Below are 23,812 nucleotides of genomic sequence, written 5' to 3' on the forward strand. Positions count from 1 at the left end.
TTTCTTGCTGTAAATTTCTCGTGAATATTTGCTCGGAGCTACCATAAGCATTTAAGGAAAGTACAATGCTAGAAGCAAAGTAATTCTTGTCCTTTCATAGCACAATCAGCAAAATGAGGTGATGTCATTGATGAGTTCAAAATAGCGAGGAAAGACTTTGATAAAGGCTTTCATTGCGTGACTAACCGAATGATTAATCAAATAATCAATTAATTAATTGGTTAAGTATTTTCTAAAATGAACTACTAATAATAACCATGATGAGTGCATGACGAGATCTCGTCAAGAATCTTTGAAATCAAAACACGAAAACCAAATATTTAGCATTCAAAAAAAATTTGCTTACTTGGACTACTTTCTTCCTCGGACTTAGCTTGATATTTGATAATGAACCTCATTTAAATGTAATATATGATTAAACTAACAGCGATAGAATTCTAACCTCAAGCAGTGTGTGCGTGTGAGTGAAAGAGAGGGGAAGAGGGATAGTGGGAGATAGGAAAAGGAGAGAAAGAGAGAGAGAGAGAGAGAGCGAGAGAGAGCGAGAGAGATAGTGAGAGTAAGCGAGAAAGTGAAAAATAGTTCAAAAGAGACAGTCCAAGAGAAAGTGTGAGATAGATAGTTAATTATTTGTTAGTGAGACGAAGAGAGCGAGATGTAGATCAAGAGAGATAATTAGTGAGAGAGAGAAAGTAACAGATAATTATGGAGAGGTAGTGAGGAATGGAGAGAGAGAGAGAGAAGAGTAGTTCAAAAGGGATAGTTTGAGATAGAGAAAGAGAGAGAGAGAGAGAGAGAGAGAATTGGAGACAGAGATGAACTGAAAGAAAAGTCGTCGACTAAGGACACGAGAAAATCAAATATCTTTCGCTAATTGGAATATATGGGTTAGAAGAGAAAATAGATAGAGCATATGAAATCAGAGCAACGTTAAGAAAAGCTTTGAGCCAAGTTTATCCAGATAAAAGTGGGAAATGCTGGCGGAGAGGCGATTCTACTACGTGCAGATTCCATATTTTGTAGCTAAACTGGATTACAGACTGAATACTGGATAACGTTGTTAAATTAGAGAAACTGGATGAGTGATTTCTTTCATAGAACGGAAATAAGTGTTTATGTTGTTGTTGATGATATTTCTAGAGTCAGCCTTGAATGAGATGATCTCCGATGTTGTCTTACAAAGTCTTTCTTCTAGATTTCGTTATCCAACGAGCCCTTCCACTTCAAGAAAATAGAGTATGATAAGAAGAAGTACTGGCTGCTATTTTAGTTGGGGCAGTGACCGGAAAGAGACATTCTGGCTTACTCTTTTACTCCTTTACTTGTTTCAGTCATTTGACTGTGGCCATGCTGGAGCACCGCCTTTTAGTCGAGCAAATCAACCCCAGGACCTATTCTTTGTAAGCCTAGTACTTATTCTATCGGTCACATTTGCCGAACCGCTAAGCTACGAGGACGTAAACACACCAGCATCGGTTGTCAAGCGATGTTAGGGTCACAAACACAGACAAACATATGCACCCCCCCCCCACACATATATATATATATATATATATATTTATACATATATACGATGGACTTCTTTCAGTTTCCGTCTACCAAATCCACTCACAAGGCTTTGGTCGGCCCGAGGCTATAGTAGAAGAGACACTTGCCCAAGGTGCCACGCAGTGGGCCTGAACCTGGAACCATGTGGTTCGTAAGTAAGCTACTTACCACACAGCCATTCCTACGCCTATAGTTACTTATCACACAGCCAAGAATTTTGGGCTGGATTTCAGATTGTCTAGAAACCTACCAACGTTTTCAAAGACTAGAGAAATTTTTTCTGCATGTTTATTACGATCCTAACATTTTTCAGAATTTAACGAGAGATATTGAATTCACGTGACCTTGATATTTTTTCCCGATAAAAGCAATTATAAACATGAACGCGAATGATATTTTTTCCTGTAACATCAATCATGTCTTGGATATGACTTTCAACCACATCCAGTACTGAGTCCTTAGATCACAAATTCTAGGCTTTAAGAAGTGTGGAGCCATCACTTAGCCATTATTGTTCTCAGGGTTACTCTGATCCAGAGTAGTAGCGCCAGTCAGCGTTCCAACAATGGATTATTTAGCATGTCACGGATTGTCCCAGGCACTGGGCAGATGAGACCCTTCATTACTTTAGCTGTTCATCACTTTAGTTGCTCATCTAAGAAAAGATAATTCCAAACAAATCTTACATCTTCATAACCATTGAGATCGTGGTGCTTGTGTCAGACCAATACAAGTCTGTTGGAAGAGCAGTGAAACTGAATTCACTGAATTCACTCTAACAATAAACCCTTCCTCCTTTGTTCGATAATTTACTGTGCGTTTAAAAAAGGCTAAAGGAGTAAATCCCGACAGAAAATCGGGAGTGGGGCGCCCTAAGGCAGATATGTACGATCATATTTAATATCTGGGATCCCCTACGGGTCCATGAATACTGCAAACGTGTTATCTTTTGTGGTGTATCCATAAATAGAGAGGTGGTAAGTGTATTTGGAGCTAGGTAGCTGCTTCTAGAAACAGCTTAAGCACGCAGAGGTGGTTAAACTTCTAGAAATAGCTGAAGCACGCAGAGATGGTTAAACTTCTAGAAACAGCTGAAGCACGCAGAGGTGGTTAAACCTCTAGAAACAGCTGAAGTACGCAGAGGTGGTTAAACTTCTAGAAACAGCTGAAGCACGCAGAGATGGTTAAACCTCTAGAAACAGCTGAAGCACGCTGAGATGGTTAAACTTCTAGAAACAGCTGACGCACGCAGAGATGGTTAAACTTCTAGAAACAGCTGACGCACGCAGAGATGGTTAAACTTTTAGAAACAGCTGAAGCACGCAGAGGTGGTTAAGCTTCTAGAAACAGCTGAAGCACGCAGAGGTGGTTAAATTTCTAGAAACAGCTGAAGCACGCAGAGGTGGTTAAACTTCTAGAAACAGCTTAAGCACGCAGAGATGGTTAAACTAAAGTGTGTGCAATCCTAGCAGGGAACAAAGGCCAATCAATATCGATCCTTGCAACTAGGTTTCTCTGTTATTTTGAAAAGCAGTGTAGAACATTTAAATTTCATCTAACGTTCTAAATAAGGTAACTTATTGAAACAGCAACTGAATGGAATTCTTTGACTAAGACATTGCACCACTGAAATGCACAGAATTCTCTTATTTCTTCTTTGAAGCATACGTAATATTGGTTCAATCGATAAATTGCTTTATCTGATACTGGAGGTCTAATCTCGTTAACTTGGCTCAGAATTCTCACTTTCGCGTGGCGGAGCTGGAATGTGGACCACTTGGGGCTGCCCTTGAGTTTGCCCTTCCCGCCCTCTATACAAGCTTGCAGAAGCGATAAAAACATCGCCCAGCGCAGACCGTCTACTGCCTTCACTAGCTACTGTTCTTCATCTTTTCCAATCAGGACTCATGCCATTAGCCACATAGAATAATCTCTAATTCGAGCCTACTCTAAGCTACTAAGTATACGTGTGGCAACTTGATTATCCACCCACCACAAGCGATAGACTGGCGGTTGCACGGGCGCGGTAGCTACGTTGTTATCCGCATTCCGTAAAAGCTGGCTTTTAACGGGTTGAGAGATGAACCATCCTGGGGTACAGAGGATTCTCAATCTAGACTAGGGTCCGAAAGTTTACCACACCATAGTGGGTTACACCATGGTTTCTCTGATTTGTGGCAGAAGTAGGAAGAAAGAGTGAGAAAAAGTTGTGGGGAGAGAGTACAGCGGGATTCACCCCCCCCCCCGGAGCCTCGTGGAGTTTAGGTGTTTTTGTTCAATAAACACACACAATGCCCGGTCTGGGAATCGAAACTGCGTTCTTACGACCGCGAGTCCGCTGCCCTAACCACTGGGCCATTGCGCCTCCACACTAGCTACTGTTCCCTTCCTGCCACGATTAGGTCAACGATACAGAACATGATTTGAACTTAGAGTGCAGTTTTCCATAACGAATACCATAAAGCATCTCGTTCTACGGTCTAACAACATCTCTAATCCAATGTGATACACCAGTTCTTTGTTTATCGACCCCAAAAGGATGAAAACGAAGATTTGACCTTTGCTCTGCAAAATTTGAACTCAGAGCTCTGGTAACCGGTACAAATAACACAAAGTATTTTATCGGATACTTTAACGAGCCTGCCATTTCTTCGTGTGTGTGTGAAGAAGGAACTTATAAAAATCAAAGAACGAGTAAAGAAATATAGAGATTCGAAAATCTGCTTCCACTTCAAAACTGATGAAGAATTAGATATCTGGAAACTCCCAGAGAATGAAATACACATTTAAGAAGAAAGGAAGCGCGATTTTTTTTCTTTTCCTTTATAACTAAACGTCTTAAAATATCTTTTATCTCTTAAGGAAAGGAATTCGGTGGATTCTATTTTTGAGGAATTATCTTCTGTTGAGAGTGAGGATACTGTGAAATTGATAAAACGGAGGGAAAAGATGCAATATATTTGAGAACAAGTAAAAGATTATTGCTGGAAAAATACTGCTTATAGCGGGAGCAAAATGACCTGGGAAAATAGCATAGTAATCTTACGGTTCAATGGTTTGGTTTATAAAAGATAAATTTATCAATACGCATGTGTGCGCATAGAAATACGAATACAAGTACCTATAGGTACATATATTTCAGTGAGATAAATCTATGCCCGAGAGACGCAATAATATCGTTCGTCTTGCCAGTATGATCCATTGGAGTATATAGTGATATATCAGATAAATGCAACTCCGAATGTGTAGAAACTTACATGCACACACTCTCACGTACAGGAGTTTTCCGGTAGCTTATGGAAATCCTATAATTATTCGCTCGAATGATATATAGTTCGGACAATAAATTTTCCTAACATTTTGCTTCCGTTTAGGTGTATTTTTTTTACTTATATACACAGGAAGGCACATGTACACACACATACGATTATCAGCCTCATATACTTACACACTCAAATAAAAGTGATATTTTTGTTGAAGTAGTTTATCTCGTCTTTCGTTGCAGTGTTTTCATGTATTCCAACTGACATTTTAGATTACTTGCAGAACTGTCTGCAGCAATGAGTTATAACATTCATATTTGTCTATCTTAGTTCGAATCCACCAAGATCGACATCGTATTCATTTATTTATCTTTTCCCTTGGTTCAATTTGTACAGTTTCTATTTATGCTCTATTCATTATTTTATTTAAATACATTGATTTTAATATGCCTCAGGACCTCTCTAAACTAGACACCATTATCGAAGCGTTATCCAATTCTAATACGATTATCTATGAAGTAAATCAGTCAATATCGGTACAAGTAACTATCGCAAACCATAAATCCACAAACACTTTAAGCTTTACGAGAATGAAGGACAACTTAGAATAACGAGATCCCCAGATATAAAAGATTCAACGAAAGCATATCAAATATACATTCTCATCATCAGCTGCCAAACGGATATCATCATGGTGTCAACAGCGATAAAATCAGACCTTGCCCGAGAATCAACAATTATCATCAGGAACGAAACATTTGCGCGGTATGTCCATTACGCCAATGTCTTCTTATTACTACAAACAACATCAAAATAAACAAATTTGCATTAGCTAATTGATTCTTAAAGTTGTTATTTAAACGAAGGTGGAGGCGCGTGGCATAGTGATTAGGGTGTCAGCATCATGATCGTAATATTGTGGTTTCGATTTCTGGACCGGGCGACGCGTTGTGTTCTTGAGCAAAACACTTCATTTCACGTTGCTCCAATCCACTCAGCTGGCAGAAATGAGTAACGCTGCGATGGACTGGCGTCCCGTCCAGCTGGGGAGCACATACGCCATTGAAACCGGGAAACCGGGCCCATGAGCCTGGCTAGGCTTTAAAAGGGCGTATTTATTTTTTATTTATATATTCAAACGAAGTATATCTAAAAATACCTTTACTTTTGAAATATAAGCTTTATGCGATCTCCCTGATAAATGGTGCAATAGGTATATGGCATTGTTTGTTGAAGAATGCAAGCTAAATTCTTAACATTTTTCTTGCTCTTACACCATTTTATATTTTGCTCAAACACAAACCATGAAAATTTCCTTTATATCCTTTAGGCTTGAAAATATAATTTTATACTGCCATACTGTAAGTTATGATAAACAATGATAAACAATGCGAAAGGCAAATTAGGACATTAATAAGGAAATATATTGGATTGGCATCCTGAAATTGCATTAAAGCTGTTTAAACTGATTGGGCTATGATAAATGATGTATGATTGAACCGTGATCAAGGCCTGTGTCTGAGGTATAATCCGAGGCCTATGACTGAGCTATGATCAGTCATAGAGTTTAAGGATTTCTTTCTAGAAATTTTTGTGATCCATGTCGCGTTTTAAACAACCACCTAACATAGACATCCACGTTGACAAAAACAAAGGACGTATACGAAAGAAACAACACCATACGCAAAGTAGCCATCACGCAAGCATAAAATACTATCACAAAAGCATAAGACAAAACCTAATCTCAACTTATAAGGATATAAACACGAATGCGAAGGAACGAATCAGCTTCCCTCTGATAGAGCGCATGGACTACCACAACATACCGCGCCGTATAATGCATAAGAGCCACAAAGCCAACTTTCTTTCCAGTCTTAAATGTAGGATAATCTACCTGACAAGAGCGAGACATGTATTATAAGAAAAATGTATACCCGTTGCCATCCTGGGAATACTGATAAAAAAGGGCTTAAGGATTTAATCAACGGGTTCTCCAGCTTCAAGAAAGCAGACCTGCAAATTCACTTTATTTGACATCGTATATATCTACTGATCAATGTCGAAATCCATTTAATGAAGGCCCCAGACTCGATATAAATTGTGTTGAGTACTTATTTCCTTTGGTTGTTCACTCACTTTGCATGTATGTATGTATGTATGTATGTATGTATGTATGTATGTATGTATGTATGTATGTATGTATGTATGCTTGTATGTACGCATGCATGAATGTGTGTATGTATGTATGCACGTATGCATGGATGTATATATATATATATATATATATAATTAATTAATAAGGGTGAGAGAATTAGATACTAATTCAATAGTATATTTATTCAACACCAAGTGGCCTAGTGCTACGAGAAACCTGGATTATTATAATATTTATAACATATTATAATATTTTTACAAAATAAATATAAGAGAGTGGTCACTATATTGCTCACTCTAGCACCAGTTAATCCAAAGGTTTCAACCACGAAAATACATGTTTCCCATGAAACATGTATTTTCGTGGTTGAAACCTTTTGGATTAACTGGTGCTAGAGTGAACAATATAGTGACCACTCTCTTATATTTATTTTATATTATATATATATATATATATATACTGTTTTACTCATTTACTCTTTTACTTGTTTCAGTCATTTGACTGCGGCCATGCTGGAGCACCGCATTTAGTCGAGCAAATCGACCCTAGGACTTATTATTTGTAAGCCTAGTACTTATTCTATGGACCCCTTTTGCTGAACCGCCAGGTTTCGGGGACGTAAACACACCAGCATCGGTTGTCAAGCGATGTTGGGGTGACAAAAACACAGATGCAAAAACCTATACACACACATACATATATATATATATATATATATAATATATATATATATATATATATGCATATATACGACAGGCTTCTTTCAGTTTCCGTCTACCATATCTATTCACAAGGCTTTGATCGGCCCGAGGCTCTAGTAGAAGACACTTGCCTAAGGTGCTACGCAGTGGGACTGAAACCAGAACCATGTGGTTGGTAAGCAAGCTACTTACCACACATCCACTCCTGCATCTATGCCACAACAGCCACTCCTGCGTCCATATATGTATGGATGCATGCATTCATTTATGTATGCATGTGGTATATATGTATGTATAGGCGCAGGAGTGGCTGTGTGGTAAGTAGCTTGCTAACCAACCACATGGTTCCGGGTTCAGTCCCACTGCGTGGCATCCTGGGCAAGTGTCTTCTGCTATAGCCCCGGGCCGACCAATGCCTTGTGAGTGGATTTGGTAGACGGAAACTGAAAGAAGCCTGTCGTATATATGTATATATATATATATATATATGTATGTGTGTGTGTTTGTGTGTGTGTGTTTGTTCCCCTAGCATTGCTTGACAACCGATGCTGGTGTGTTTACGTCCCCGTCACTTAGCGGTTCGGCAAAAAGAGACCGATAGAATAAGTACTGGGCTTACAAAAAGAATAAGTCCCGGGGTCGAGTTGCTCGACTAAAGGCGGTGCTCCAACATGGCCGCAGTCAAATGACTGAAACAAGTAAAAGAGTATGTATGTACATATATTTTGGACTTTCGCTTATAGATTATAAACAATGTTTTGGCTGTGAATGGTGATTGAGTGAAGACTTTGGTCTTTGCCTTTTCTTTCTCTCTGGCATGTGGAAATTGTATTTTTATGATATGAATATGTTCGACGAATTCATACCGTTTATTTTAGTCAATGTTTTACTATATACACGTTTTTGAAGTGAAAATCGTGATTTAAATATGTTCTATAATTACATTTTGTATTAACAGTTATAGGTCTACATTTATTTACACTCATAATGCTGGCGTTTAAAGACTGATAGCTTTTTTAAAGTGATATAGTATTCCATTTCTCCCTTCTAATAGTATTTTCGTGGTACAAACATTATAATATTTTCGTCACAATTTGGGTGTTTCAGTCACGTATATATTATTTATATCTTTTTTAGGCGGAAATATTCGCTTAAATATGTTTCTATAATTAACGGGAACATTTAATAGATATAGGTCTATGTTGGTTTATTCCCATGTCGCGTTCTTTTACGATGATTGAAGCCTGATAGCTAATGTAATATGTCACATCGTTAGATTACGTTTGGCTCATTTTAATTATATTCCCGTGTTTTCAGTACATTTTATGGGTTGTTAAAGTAGCTATGTGTATTAGTTTATGTTCTTTAATTAATCCATATAATTACAGTTCTAGGCTGATTATTTCCTAGGTTATTATCATTTTCCGTTTTATGTATTTACAACTTGTGTTTTCGACATACAAACATACATATATAAGCCCCAAAACACGATTCACATGACCATAACATGAACGGGTTAACCTATACTAATTTTGTTTTCTGATCTCCATTTTTGTTGACGAAATGCAAAAATCAAGAATATTTTCCTCAACTTAATAAATAGACAAGTGCCTAAGAATTTTCTATTTCTTCCAGTTATTCCAATTTAGATGAGTAGGATTTTGGCAGATTTAATATATTGTTGAATAACTGAAAATATATATATATGTAAAAAATTAAAAAAAATCTCTTCATAAATACTGTAGGAAATTATATTGCAAATCTGTTTTAAATTTCTTCTATTCTAGTTTTTTACTTTTGAAATCGAAAATACTGTGTATGTTCAGCACAGATATGTATATATATATATATATAGATATATATATATATATATTATATATATATATATATATATATATATATATAATATATATATATATATATATACTCATACATGCATAAATACAGACAGACAGAAAGTGAGACAATATATAAACAGACATCATCACACAAACACGCAAAAATATAAAGTAGTACTCACACATACACATAAATGTGCACACACACACGTCTATAATAGTTTCACACGCATATACATGTACACATAAGTATGCATACTTCTCTAAGTATGTATGGAAGAATTCATCAAGCAATTTATACATGTTTATAGATATTTTTGAGAAAAATCTGTATACAGCAGCATACTTCGGCATTTGTGTGTATTTGTCGGAAAATTTGTTGAAAAATGCTAAACCACATTTTAATCAAACTATTATACAAACACTAGTGCACGCAGACATGATATATATTTGTGCGTATATATATGCTTCTGTGTGTATGTATATGCGTGCATGTGTGTATATATATGTGTGTATATATGCAAATATAAAAATATATGTATAAATACACGTGGGTGTCTGTGTGTAACTAAATTTATCTATATCTATCTGTATCTATCTATCTATATCTATATCTATGTATCTATCTATCTATCTATCTATCTATCTATCTATCTATCTATCTATCTATCTATCTATCTATATCTATCCATCTATCTATCTATCTATCTATCTATCTATCTCTCTCTCTCTCTCTCTCTCTCTCTCTATATATATATATATATATATATATATACACACACATATATATATGTATATACACACACATATATATACATACTCTGACATAAGTAAACATATACAAATACATATATTTGTATATATATGTATTGTGTCCCATTATATGTATGCATATATATCTGTGTGTGCACGTGTCTGAGTTTATGTGTGTACGTTTGTATGTGTTTGTATGCAAAAGCACATATTTAAATTCTTGAAAATACTCCAATGAACGTAACCCTTTTTTATACACACACAACACACACACACACACACACACAATATAATACGCACAATCGCAAAAATATATTAATCACAATTCAGCCTCCATCTTCTACCCCTTATACCCTCTAATAAATATAGTTAGTTATTTTATTTTGCTTACCTTTCTCTTCGATTCTCGTTTTTAATATCATGCTAACTTTCTGTCAGTCAGTCTGTTTACATGTCTGTCTTTCAGCAGCCATTTTTTTTTCATCTGAATCACACTCTCTCATTCCTTTACCTGTATATCTTGCAAACTAATCGTCTGTCTCTTTCTCTCTCTCACTACTGCCTCTCTCTCTGTATATGTATATATATATATATATATATATATATATATTATATATATATGTATGTATCTTCCGCTCTCTATCTGTCTCTTATCTGTTTTTTTTTTGTAACTTTCTCAATCACTTTGTTACACAGCATGTTTTGATGTATTGATATATGGAAAGACCTTTAATACAGTTGTTGCCTTAAACATTAAAATATTCTACATAAAATCAACATAAATTCTTAACGAAAAAGAAAAAAAATTAATCAAATAAAAATGATAATAATAATAACCAAAAAGTGGCAACAATAATCACACAAATTACATACATGTATATATATATATATATATATAATTATATATATATATATATATATGATCTATATATACATATACAAATATATGTATATATGAATAAGCAGACATACATATTTATATGTATATATATTCATATATGTGATACCATATATAAAAATGCAACATGAAAACATAAATGTAACAATGCATTAAATCATTAAACTATAAAACTTATAATTCTCTAAATTCTGCATACGACATCAACCATAACATCAACAACTGGAACCTCAACAACAACAACAACAACAACAACAGTAAGAACAACGATAGCAGCAGCAACAACAACATCAAGAGACGCAAACATTAGCACAACAACACTAACAATTACAATAACAACAATAAATGCGACATCGGAAATGAAGTTGGAAATATTTGATAAAAAAAATATTTATGCATTTATTATATTTTTATGCGTATGTCTATATGCATGTATGTGTGTACGTATGTATATGTACATATGTACGTAAGTTTGTATATATATATGCATATACACACACACACACATATATATATATACATAAATATGTATATATATACAAATATATATATATATATATATACATATATATATATATGTACATATATATGTGCATAAGTTTGTGTATATATGCATATATATATACAAACTTATGTACATACTTGTTCACAAATACATTCGTACATGTTTATATATATATACATATACTCATACGCTAACGCACATATATATTTATACATATGCATATAATATTTAATTTTATATAAACATGCATGCATACACACACACACACTCACATACACACACATATATATACACAACTCTCTCTCTATAATATATATATATATATATATATACATACATATAAATATATATATACATATATAGACATAAATACACTCACACATACACACACAGAAGCACACACACACACACATATATATATATATATATATATATATATATATATATATATATATATATATCGTATGTACATATTGGATAAAACGTGAATATAAATAACCATCGGTTGCAAATTTATCCGCCATGTTTTTGTTAGCTATATTACTACTCTCCACGATTATGGCTCGTAAGTGAAAGAACCAGTGTTCTTTACGGCATGCAGTTCAATGTATAAACGTGCCACACGGTTCTAGGTCGAAACCATTCAGTGGATGATAGAACGATTCTTATGCTTCAGGCAGTATGAAACATATTTGTTTCTCATTATTGTTTGAAATATTTCTACGATCTATTTCATCTACGCTATTTCTTTTCGTTCAGCACCCTTCCGTGTCTGCCTGTTAGTGTTTCACTGTCACTCTCCCTCTGTGTTAGTCTCCGTGTCAGACTATCTATCTATCTATCTATCTATCTATCTATCTATCTATCTATCTATCTATCTATCTATCTATCTATCTATCTATCTATCTATCTATCTATCTATCTATCTGTCTGTCTGTCTTATTGTCTGTCTGTCTGTCTGGCTGGCTGGCTGGCTGGCTGGCTGGCTGTCTATCTCCATCTCTTCATTTATCTGTCACAGTAATCCATCCCTGATATAATCTTTCGAAAATCTTTGAGCTATTTGAGAATCATTCTACCAACCAACCAACCAACCATGACTGAGTAGATCTCTGATCGAAGACGTTCTACTTGTGACCATCCCATCTTGTCCACATATACTGAACGGTACCACACAGAAATTATTCGATTCACCTCGATACCAAACAAAAATAAATTGTGAATTTTACTATTAACCTGTTTTCGGTTTATTTAGAAGTCCACCCGTTATTCTGCAGTGAAAGAAAGAGTCATCACGATATACCTTTTAGCAATATAAATACGTTTAACGAATTGATGTTAGCATCATTGTTAGTATTTTTTAAAGTATACCCCAGTGGTAGTAAATAAAGTCGTTAGTCATAGAAGTGATAGCAGTTTCAATGTTGAATAAGACCCATATTTTTCTATATGAAAGTAACGTTACAATTAAACAAAGAAACAAATTTACGAATATAACATTTACCGTTACAATTTGTACCCCCCCCCCCCAAAAAAAAAAAACCGGTTCTTCATCTTTTTCTAACATTGAACGACAACAGAAACTGATGGAGACAGCCATATTCTGGCAAAAATTAAACGTGTGAAAGATATGTGCTTGGATAGAAAGAGAAGTATTTGGGAACTCAAATTTTATCGAAGGAATGGCAAAATAGTTCTCACATGGCTTTGATAAATGAAATGGGAGGAACTCTATGCTTCCTAGACCGGAGAAAACGATCGTTGGATACTTTATGATATTTCATGAAAGAGTAATCAAAAGTGAAAACAGTACCTGTGCATTACTCTTCTGATTTTAGCTTAATTGCCACAGTATATGAACATTAGAAATATTCTAATGTAACATGAGAAAATGCCATGCCAGAGATATCGTCGTCGATGTGGACCTCTGGATAATTGCCATTTTGCAGCGGCATTATGGTTATTTAACTATTGTAGAGGTAATCTGCCACGACATGTAGTCTCTTGGGGTAAGCATGGTTATCAAGACTTTTCTATTTGTCCATCACTGTGGAGAAAGGGTTAAATAGACTGATAGTACAAATCTGAATCCATGTGCATTACGCATAGGTGTACGAACCGTATGAGAAACTAAGGCTTTAAAAAAAATGTTTGAAAATAACGAAAGCAGGAGGATGATCGAAGCAAACAGCAGTTGAAGAAATATTGATAGTTGGTCCCAGAGATGCAAACGGCAGAAAGAAAAACTATGGCTTGAGGGCTGTTGTTGTTCTTTCTTCTGCAGCACGCCGGTTGTAAATATTTGAATAAAGCCGGTGTGTGTGTGTGTGTGTGTGTGTGTGTGTGTGTGTGTGTGTGTGTGTCTGTGTATCTGTGTTTGTCCACCCACCATCGCTTGACAACCAATGGTGGTGTGCTTACATCCCCGTAACTTAGCTTAGCGGCTCGAAAAAAGAGACCGATAGAATAAGTACTAGGCTTACAAAGAATAAGTCCTGGGGTCAATTTGCTCGACTAAAGGCGGTGCTCCAGCATGACCGCAGTCAAATGACTGAAACAAATAAAAGAGTAAAAGAGTAAAATCGTGAGGTACACCAATACTATTAAGGCAGCTGCTCTTACTGTTTTGTAGCTTAGTATCTATTGGATGTACACTAGATCTATTTTTCATCCTGTTTCTTTATATTGCCTTTTCCACTTCTCTTGTCCCACTTATTTTCAAACTCCTTTGTACGACATTATCTTTTCTACTCTAGGCACAAGACTCGAAATTTTGGGGGAGGTGGCCAGTCGATTACATCGACCCAAGTGCGCAACTGCTACTTAATTCATTGACCCCGAAAGGAGGAAAGGCAAAGTCGACCTCGGCTGAACTCAGAACGTAAAGACGGACGAAATACCGCTAAGTATTTCGTCCGGCGTGCTAACGTTTCTTATTTCTTTATTGCCCACAAGGGGCTGCAGATAGAGGGGACAAACAAGGACAGACGAAGGGATTAAATCGATTACATCGACCCCAGTGCGTAACTGGTACTTAATTTATCGACCCCGAGGGGATGAAAGGCAAAGTCGACCTCGGCGGAATTTGAACTCAGAACGTAACGGCAGCCGAAATACAGCTAGGCATTTCGCCCGGCGTGCTAACGATACTGCCAGCTAGCTGCCTTCCTTTGTATGACATGACATATACAACACTCTGAGGTCCTTGTGGCCAATAAGATGATAATTATCATGATTGGTAGCATTGACTGTTGCTGTGGATACGTAAGTTTACAGAGTTCGCGTAGAAGGTGATTTCTTCAAGGGTTTACATGCCATTATGGTTTACTTTCCTTCTTTTTATTCGCAGCAAAAGGTTTCTGAATATTTGAATATGCCCCTACCCACATACACACAGCCATTAACCTGGTGCGGAACAAAATAAAGTTCACAGTAGCCTAAACAGCGTAAACAAACACGCCCCTTTACTATTTTCAAAGACGAAATTACTTAAGAAGACAAAAAAGAAACAGATAATTTGAAAATTAAACAAATAGACAGGGCTTCGAGCATAAACAATTATGTACAATGAGAAAAAAGAAGCACACAAAGATTAATAGTTTTGAAAACATTAATTTAAATGAAAAAAAAAAAAGAACGCAAAATCATTACATACACTACGAACAATAATACAACAACCGCTGCCGCCACCAGCACTGCCGCCGCTGCTGCTACTACCACTAGCACCATAGCCACCACCACCGCTACCATCAGCATTTAATCTCTTGCTAACATTGTAGGTCATACGGAACTCTTTCACTTCCCGGGCAACAAAGAAAGTGTGAAGGCGTTATAACGACAAAGATAAGTGCCTCGTTGCAATGGTCTCTTTCTCTCCACCATCTTGCAGTAACAGAGAGATAGAGATATACCCCTGAAAGATGGCAAGTGTGCTGCTCCAAGTCCTTTATCAATTGTCACCTATCAACGTGTAGAATATCACCAACTTCACAGTCGTTCATATTGATAACGAGAACCTGGTGGATCTATCGAGTAATCTAAATTGGAAAAGAAAAGGAATGGTGCTGGTTGAGGATGAGATATAGGTGACGAATTCACCGAACAAGCAAAATGATTGGCTGTTGAAGAAAACGAAAACCAAACCAGAGACTATATAGAGTACAAGATCTTAACCTGGGCAGAAGCAGTCCCTTGAGGGCATTGTGAGGTCATAAGAGTAAATAAAATGTTAAGAAATCCCATGTGTCGCGACTGGGTTTTTGAGAGGTAAGGATCTTTGATAGGCTAATATATCTACCTAGGTACACTTATTAAACACCTTTAAAAAATTTTTTGTCGGAATTAAACTGTAAATAGAGTGTTGTGTCGTCAGTGGGCAAAAACATGTCTGAGTCATGCGTATAACTTCGAAACTATTATTTAAAGTGGTAAATGCAATGATTTGGCAGAACCGTTAAAGTGTCAGAGAAGAAAGCTTAGCAGTATTTCTTCCGAGCCTTTACATTCAAGTTCAATTCCAACTGAGGTCAACTTTGGCTTTCTTACTTTCGAAATCGATAAAATAAAGTACTTGGGTACAGGGGTCGATGATATCGACTAGCACACTCTGCCCTCAAATTTCCTGTTTTGCGCCGCTCTATATAAGAAGTAGATAATATTGTTGTTATCTCGGAATCTGTCAAAGACGGTAGGGCAGCAGGATCACAAGAACGTCGGAAAAAGAATGCGAATCGGTGATTCCTTTGACTCTTTATATTCTGATTTCAAATGCCGCCGAGGTCAGCTTTGGCTTTCATTCCCCCGGGGCCAATCAAATAAAGTCCAGCTCATGTACTAGGTGGATGATACGGTATATTAGCATTTCGCCAGATTGATTTACTGGCATTTGTGCCTTAAGGTGAGAGATTGGTCGAATCGTTAAGGCGAATCAAGATGCTTGCTTGACGGCATTTGTTCCACTTCATTACGTCCGGGTTTCAAATAACAGAAATCAACTTTATCAGTCAAACAGTAGGGTCATATATTCGACCATCTCCAGTTGCAGCTAAATTTCTGGTCTTGGCCTTGTACCTACATTAGAAGCAAAATTTATTAGAAGTGGTACTAGTAGTAGTAGCACTAGTAGCAGTAGCTTCATTTAATTATATTTACAAATAACGATTATTTGTTGTTACCCACCAAATTGGATATAATGATGATGCCGGCTACAGCGTTGATGATATCGTTGACGACGATAATTATAACGATACCGGTAATAATACATAAGAATACTACTAAATCACTTCATTGGATAGAGTTATTGACACTAATGAAAGCCATTTATTCTTATCAACGTAACTGCACTAATATTAATAACAACAACAGTAATAAATAAATTACTACTACTACTACTACTACTACTACTACTACTACTAATGTTCGGAAAGAGAAACAAGCCTTCGGTTTTGGTTCAAGATAATTATATACATGCATGTATATATATATAATATATATGTCAATAAGTATATATATAATATATATGTATATATATATATGTATGCATATATATATATATATATGCAAACACACACACGCGCATATATATATATATATATGCACAAATATATACACATATATATATACACACACACCCATATATATGTACATACATATGTATATACATACATATATATATATATACATACATACATACATACATATATATATATAGATAAATATACACGCATATATATACATACATACATATATATATATATATATATATATATATAAATATACACGCATATATATACATACATACATATATATATATATATATATATATACATACATATATATATAGACATATATATACACGCATATATATATATATATCTGTATATGTGTGCGTACATTTATATATATTTGTATCTATCTTTCTCTCTCTCTCTCTATATATATATATATACACCTACATGCATACACATATTCATGTGTTATGTATTTATACACATGTAGACACACAAAACGTCCCTCACCCTCCTGTTGTTGCCTCATCTCGATACACTGTTTATGATACAGCTTATAATTAAGATTAATAACTTCTATGATCGTCTGAACGGTGCCAAACTACTATCATCTATTATCGCTTAAGTTAGCTTAGCCTAGGAGAGGCGATAGATGGAGGAGGAGGAAGAGAAGGAGAACATATATGAAGTGGGAGGTAGCTGATAAGATGGAATGAAAGAGAGAGTAAACCTAATGATAATAATAATAATAATAATAATAATAATAATAATAATGATGATGATCATGATGATGATGGTGATGATGATAATAATAATCTTAATATAATAAGGGTAATGGTAAAGGGAAGGAGAAAAAATCGAAGACTCTACAAAGGTCAACCAATGTTAAATATGTCACACTGAATTCTACGAAGGATGGAGAAAAACAAGCACTACTGTCATGGTAACCGTGACTCAAAGAACATACGTAAACCCTTCCCCTCCACCATACACACGCGTGCACGAGTATATAGGCGTGTACACACTAACACAAACTAATACATACATACTCCTTTAGTTGTTTCAGTCATTTGACTGCGGCCATGCTGCAGCACTGCCTTTAGTCGAGCAAATTGACTTCAGGACTTATTCTTTGTAAGCCTAGTACTTATTCTATCGGACACTTTTGCCGAACCGCCAAGTTACGGGGACGTAAACACACCAGCATTGGTTATCAAGCAATATTGAGGGGACAAACACAGACACACAAACACACACACACACACACCACACACACACACACAACACACACAACACACACACACCACACACACACACACACACACACCACACACACACACACCACACACATATATATATATATATATATATATATATAAATATACATATATACGACGGGCTACTTTCAGTTTCAGTCTACTAAATCCACTCACAAGACTTTGGTCGGCCCGAGGCTATAGTAGAAGACACTTGCCTAAGGTGCCACGCAGTGTGACTGAACCCGGAACCATGTGGTTGGTAAGCAAGCTACTTACCACACAGCCACTCATACATACATACACATACATACATACATGCATACATACATACATACATACATACGCGCATAGGCGTTTCCTTTGTCTCTATGCATCTCTCTTTGTAGCTTTCTCTCATGCATCCAGGCACAGTCAAATAAAGGAAACCACATTTAAGAATAATGGGGTATCTCTTTGTGTAAGGGTCTCACTTACGTACAGTGGCCCGGTGAAAGACTTCGATAAACTGACATTTTCCATATACTTATAAGGAGTGTTTAAAAGCTAAAATCGGGAAGGAAAGGTAACTTCGATAACATTAGTTTCAAATTTTGGAACAAGGCCAAATGGTTAAGTCAATTACATCGACCCTAATGCTCGACTGGTACTTAATCTTATATCATTTGCCATAAAGGCAGTGCACAGATATGTAGCTTTGCGGGCTGAACGAGACATTAATGATGCGAATGATAATAATACAAGATGATAAAGATGGGAGAAGACAGAAAACGCCCGCCGACCCTCTGCATCTCTTAATGCTCGACTGGTAATTAACAACCTCGAAAGGATGAAAAGTAAAGTTGATCTCGGCGGATTTTGAAGTCAGAAAGAAGATAAAGAAGGACAAAATATTACTAAGCATTTCATCCGGCGTGCTAGCGATTCTGCTAGCTCGTCACTCTGATAACTTCCATAACAATGGTTTCAAATTTTAGCACAAGACCAGTAAATTCGGAGAAGGGTTAAGTCGTTTACATAGACTCCTGGGTCCTGCTAGTACTTATTTTATCGACCCTGCCACCTAAAGATGAAGGGTAAACTTTTTTTTTACTCTTTTCACCTGTTTCAGTCATTTGACTGTGGCCATGATGGAGCACCGCCTTTTAGTCTAGCAAATCCACCCCAGGACATATTCTTTGGTCGGCCCGAGGCTATAGCAGAATACACATGTCCAAGGTGCCACGCAATGCGACTGAATCCGGAACCATGTGGTTCGTAAGCAAGCTAATTACCACACAGCCACTCCTGCATGTATGTATGTATATGACGCACCACTTGCGAACTTCTTTGTCCTAAAAATCGAAACAGTTACTTCTTTAGTGTGTTGATTAAAGGTAAATATCCCGTTTGTTATATTCCTTATTGTTGTCTCAGTCGGTACCTTCCCGCAACCACCTATTCATGTAGAATTCTTGAGCTTATATCATTAAATACAAAATCTTCTAAAGCTGTAGAGTCGATTCGCTATTTTAATAGCTCTTCAGAAATATTGGAAAAAAAAAAGGGATTTAATGTCAATTTGTTTATAGTAAAAACATTAGCGCAAATGAAAAACACATAAGCAACTGATAAGAAAAACGTGGCCACCTCTCCTGTCTTCTATTTTCTTAACTGTTTTTTTTTATATTATGTTACTTTTGTGATTTTCTTACCGATATTTTTGTTGCCTTTTTGAATATAACTACAATGAGACTAAGTATATTCTCAGTATTTTTCAAGAGTTTACTGCCCGTAAGATATTGTTGATTATTTACTCATACACGCACGCACACATACATACATACGAACGCACGCATGCGCTCATCATAACAGACCGATAGTTTAAACACGCCAACAACTCTCTCTCTCTCTCTCTCTCTATATATATATATATATATATATATACATAAGAAAATAGTAAAGTGTGAAAAAACGACAGAAGGCTTAAATGTTAAAAAATATATATATTTGTGTCAAAATGTCTGGAGAATATTGGAAAAAGTTTTTTTCCCTTTCCTTAAAATGACATAATTTAAAAAATTTTTTAAGAAATTACCGGTTTCGCGTGTAGCTTTTCAATTTCTTGTGACGTTATGTTTATATTGCATGGAATTATCGTTGTTTTTATTTCAGGAGATTTCTAAATAAGGGGAGGTAGTGAGTGATTTTTTCCGGTGTAGGGGAGATAATCGCTTAAAAATTTTTTTTCCCTTTTCCTTGTTAATTTCTCTGTGTCAGTATGTTCGGATGGTTGAGTCTGGGTTTGTACTTTTCAATGAAGAATGTTTCCTTGTTCAGTCTCATTTGTGTTGATGATCCGAAAGCACATTGGTAAAATGGGAAGATTAAAAATTGTGGCAGTAGTTGCTTTGCGCATTTCTCAATGTGCTCACTAAAAGGTATCATTCTATATTCTGGGAATGCAATCTGTTGTCGATGCAGTGTGCATCTGCGCCTGAGTGATAGTCCCGTGGAGCCCACGTAGTCTTGGTGGCAGCCCGAGCATTTATAACAAAATTATGTTTTCAGAGGCACAAGTAAAGTTAGATTTGATCTTAAATTTCTGTCCCTCTTTAAAGAAGAATTCTGATCCTTCCAATAGGTTAGGACATGTTGCACAGTTCGATCTACCACATTTTTTTACTTTTCTTTTACTTTTGCATCCGTATTTTAGAAGACAATTTTGCCTTTGTGAGAATCTTTTTAAGTGATTTAGGCTGTTTGTAGCTTTTAATGATTTGGTGTATGTTTAGAATTTCCTTTAATTTTGGGTTTTTATGAAGTATTGGTAAATTCTGGGTGATGATGGTGAAGGCTTCTTGTTTCTGGGGTTGTATGTAGATATGTAAGGTAGTATTTTCGGGGAAGGTGTGTTGTTGTGTGTTGAACTTTTCTTAAAGTTTCTATGTTGATTTCTGTTGCACGTCTGATCCCATCCTCTATGAGTTGAGCTGGGTAATGTCTGTCAATTAGGTGTTTTTGAGTTCTTGCAGTCTAAAGTTCCTGGTATTTTGTTCTGACACTATTGTGCATATCCTTCTTGCAAGGTTGAAGGGGATGTTTGTTTTAGTGTGTCTTGGGTGGCATGAATTAAAAGAAGGTATTGTTTGGCGTCTGTGGCTTTGTAAAAAATGTCTGTTTCTATTTTAAGGTTAATTTTTTAATTAGTATATCCAAGAACGGGAGCTCCTTTTGGTTGTATTCCATTGTGAACTGTATATTTGGGTTTATGCTGTTCAATAGGTTTTTAAATTTTAGGAGTTTATCTATGTTTTTTTCCAGAGAAATGAAACAATCGTCTAGGAATCGTTTCCAATTCTCTTTTATGTATTGAGAGAGGGAGTTTCCAAAGATTGATAGAGATTCCTGGTAAATGATTATTTCCATGTATCCCATTGTTAAGTTCGCAATGACTGGTGCTGCCCTTGTACCCATAGCAATTCCGGATTTTTGACGGTAAAATGTATTGTCAAACATGAAGTGGTTATTGTGTAGGATGAATTCAATTGATTTAGTAATGAATTCCTTACTGATCCTTTGGTATTTCTTCCGGAAATTGGTCTAACCAGAATTGTATGCCTCCAGTCATAATTATGAGGTATACTGGTATACAGGTTGACTACATCAAATGAACCAGGATTGTTTCTTCTTGTTTTTTTTGGGGGTGGTTTTAACAATCTAAGTCATCTCTGATTTGGCTATCGATATGTTTAAGGAAGGGTTTCAAGAGGATGTCCATAAGTAGACTTAGTCTGTGTGTTTCACAGGTTGGGCCAGCTACAATGGTCGTAGTTTTAGGTCCCCCGGATTAGTGTGTGTATGTATGTCTTTGGTGATTTTTAATGGTTTCATTTATAATTTGACTTTTATGATTTTTGGCAGACCATAGAAAAGGCTAGGTTTGCATTTAAAGTTTGTTAGGAAATCAATCTCTTTGGTTGTCAGTTCCTTTTCATGGGTTTTAATTAGTGAAGATAGACCTAACAGGGAACTAGCTGAAAGAGGACGCGTCTATGAAAGAAATTACACCAACAAAAACAGAACAAACCAACAACATCCTAATACCAGACCCAACCACCATACAGCACAATACGACACTAGGATAAGAATACACCACACACAAATCACTACTACCCCTACACCATGAACCAAAACTACTGGTCCCCACTAAACACAAGACAAACGCAAAGAAACACTATGTCAAGCAACATCCCACATACAAGAAGTTCGAAACAAAAATATTCCCCATACAGAAATTTTACACACACCACAAGCATTAACAACCATAGATTCCCCCACACACACAACGATCGGAGGCAACAATACCACCACTCCCCCCCCGACCAAATACCACACAACCTCACAGACAACTCATACAAACAAAATTACACCCAACATTTTTTAGCCAGGGACCAGGGACACCAGGACACAGGCTGGAACCTAGTAATAAGGAAAAACCGAAATAATCAATCTTTCAACCAACCTCTTTCTAACATAAAAATGACATCCTCGCAAAAGGGCTCAAATTTACACCAACTCCACGCAGAGCAAACCTAAATGAACTCAAGGATAATATAACAGAATTTTGCAGAAAATTAAGACTAGCAGAAGCATCAAACAGTTTCAATACTGAAGATGAATCACTAGTCAAGAACAAAAGTGAACACATCCCACACAGAGGAAAAAAATAAAGATCTTGACGAATTCTGTAACCACATTGAGAACTTCCCCTACCATACTATACATAAACAGAAAGCTAACCCAATTTTAACACTACACAATGGAAAGAACTGATAGAACTCCAAAATGATGAAGATATAACCATTAAGGAAGCGGACAAGGGAAATGCAGTTGTAATAATGGATACATCATACTACAGAAATCTTGTAATTTCCTTGCTTGATGAAGACCTACATTATGAAAAAATTACCAACTACACCCCACAGAAAATAATGAAAAATCTATCTTCACTAATTAAAACCCATGAAAAGGAACTGACAACCAAAGAGATTGATTTCCTAACAAACTTTAAATGCAAACCTAGCCTTTTCTATGGTCTGCCAAAAATTCATAAAAGTCAAATTATAAATGAAACCATTAAAAAATCACCAAAGACATACATACACACACCTAATCGGGGGACCTAAAACTACGACCCATTGTAGCTGGCCCAACCTGTGAAACACACAGACTAAGTCTACTTATGGACATCCTCTTGAAACCCTTCCTTAAACATATCGATAGCCATATCAGAGATGACTTAGATATGTTAACCACCTCCCAAAAAAAACAAAGAAAAAACAATCCTGGTTTCATTTGATGTAGTCAACCTGTATACCAGTATACCTCATAATTATGGACTGGAGG

The sequence above is a fragment of the Octopus sinensis genome, linkage group LG3, assembly GCF_006345805.1.
Source record: "Octopus sinensis linkage group LG3, ASM634580v1, whole genome shotgun sequence".
In the NCBI taxonomy this organism is placed as follows: domain Eukaryota; kingdom Metazoa; phylum Mollusca; class Cephalopoda; order Octopoda; family Octopodidae; genus Octopus; species Octopus sinensis.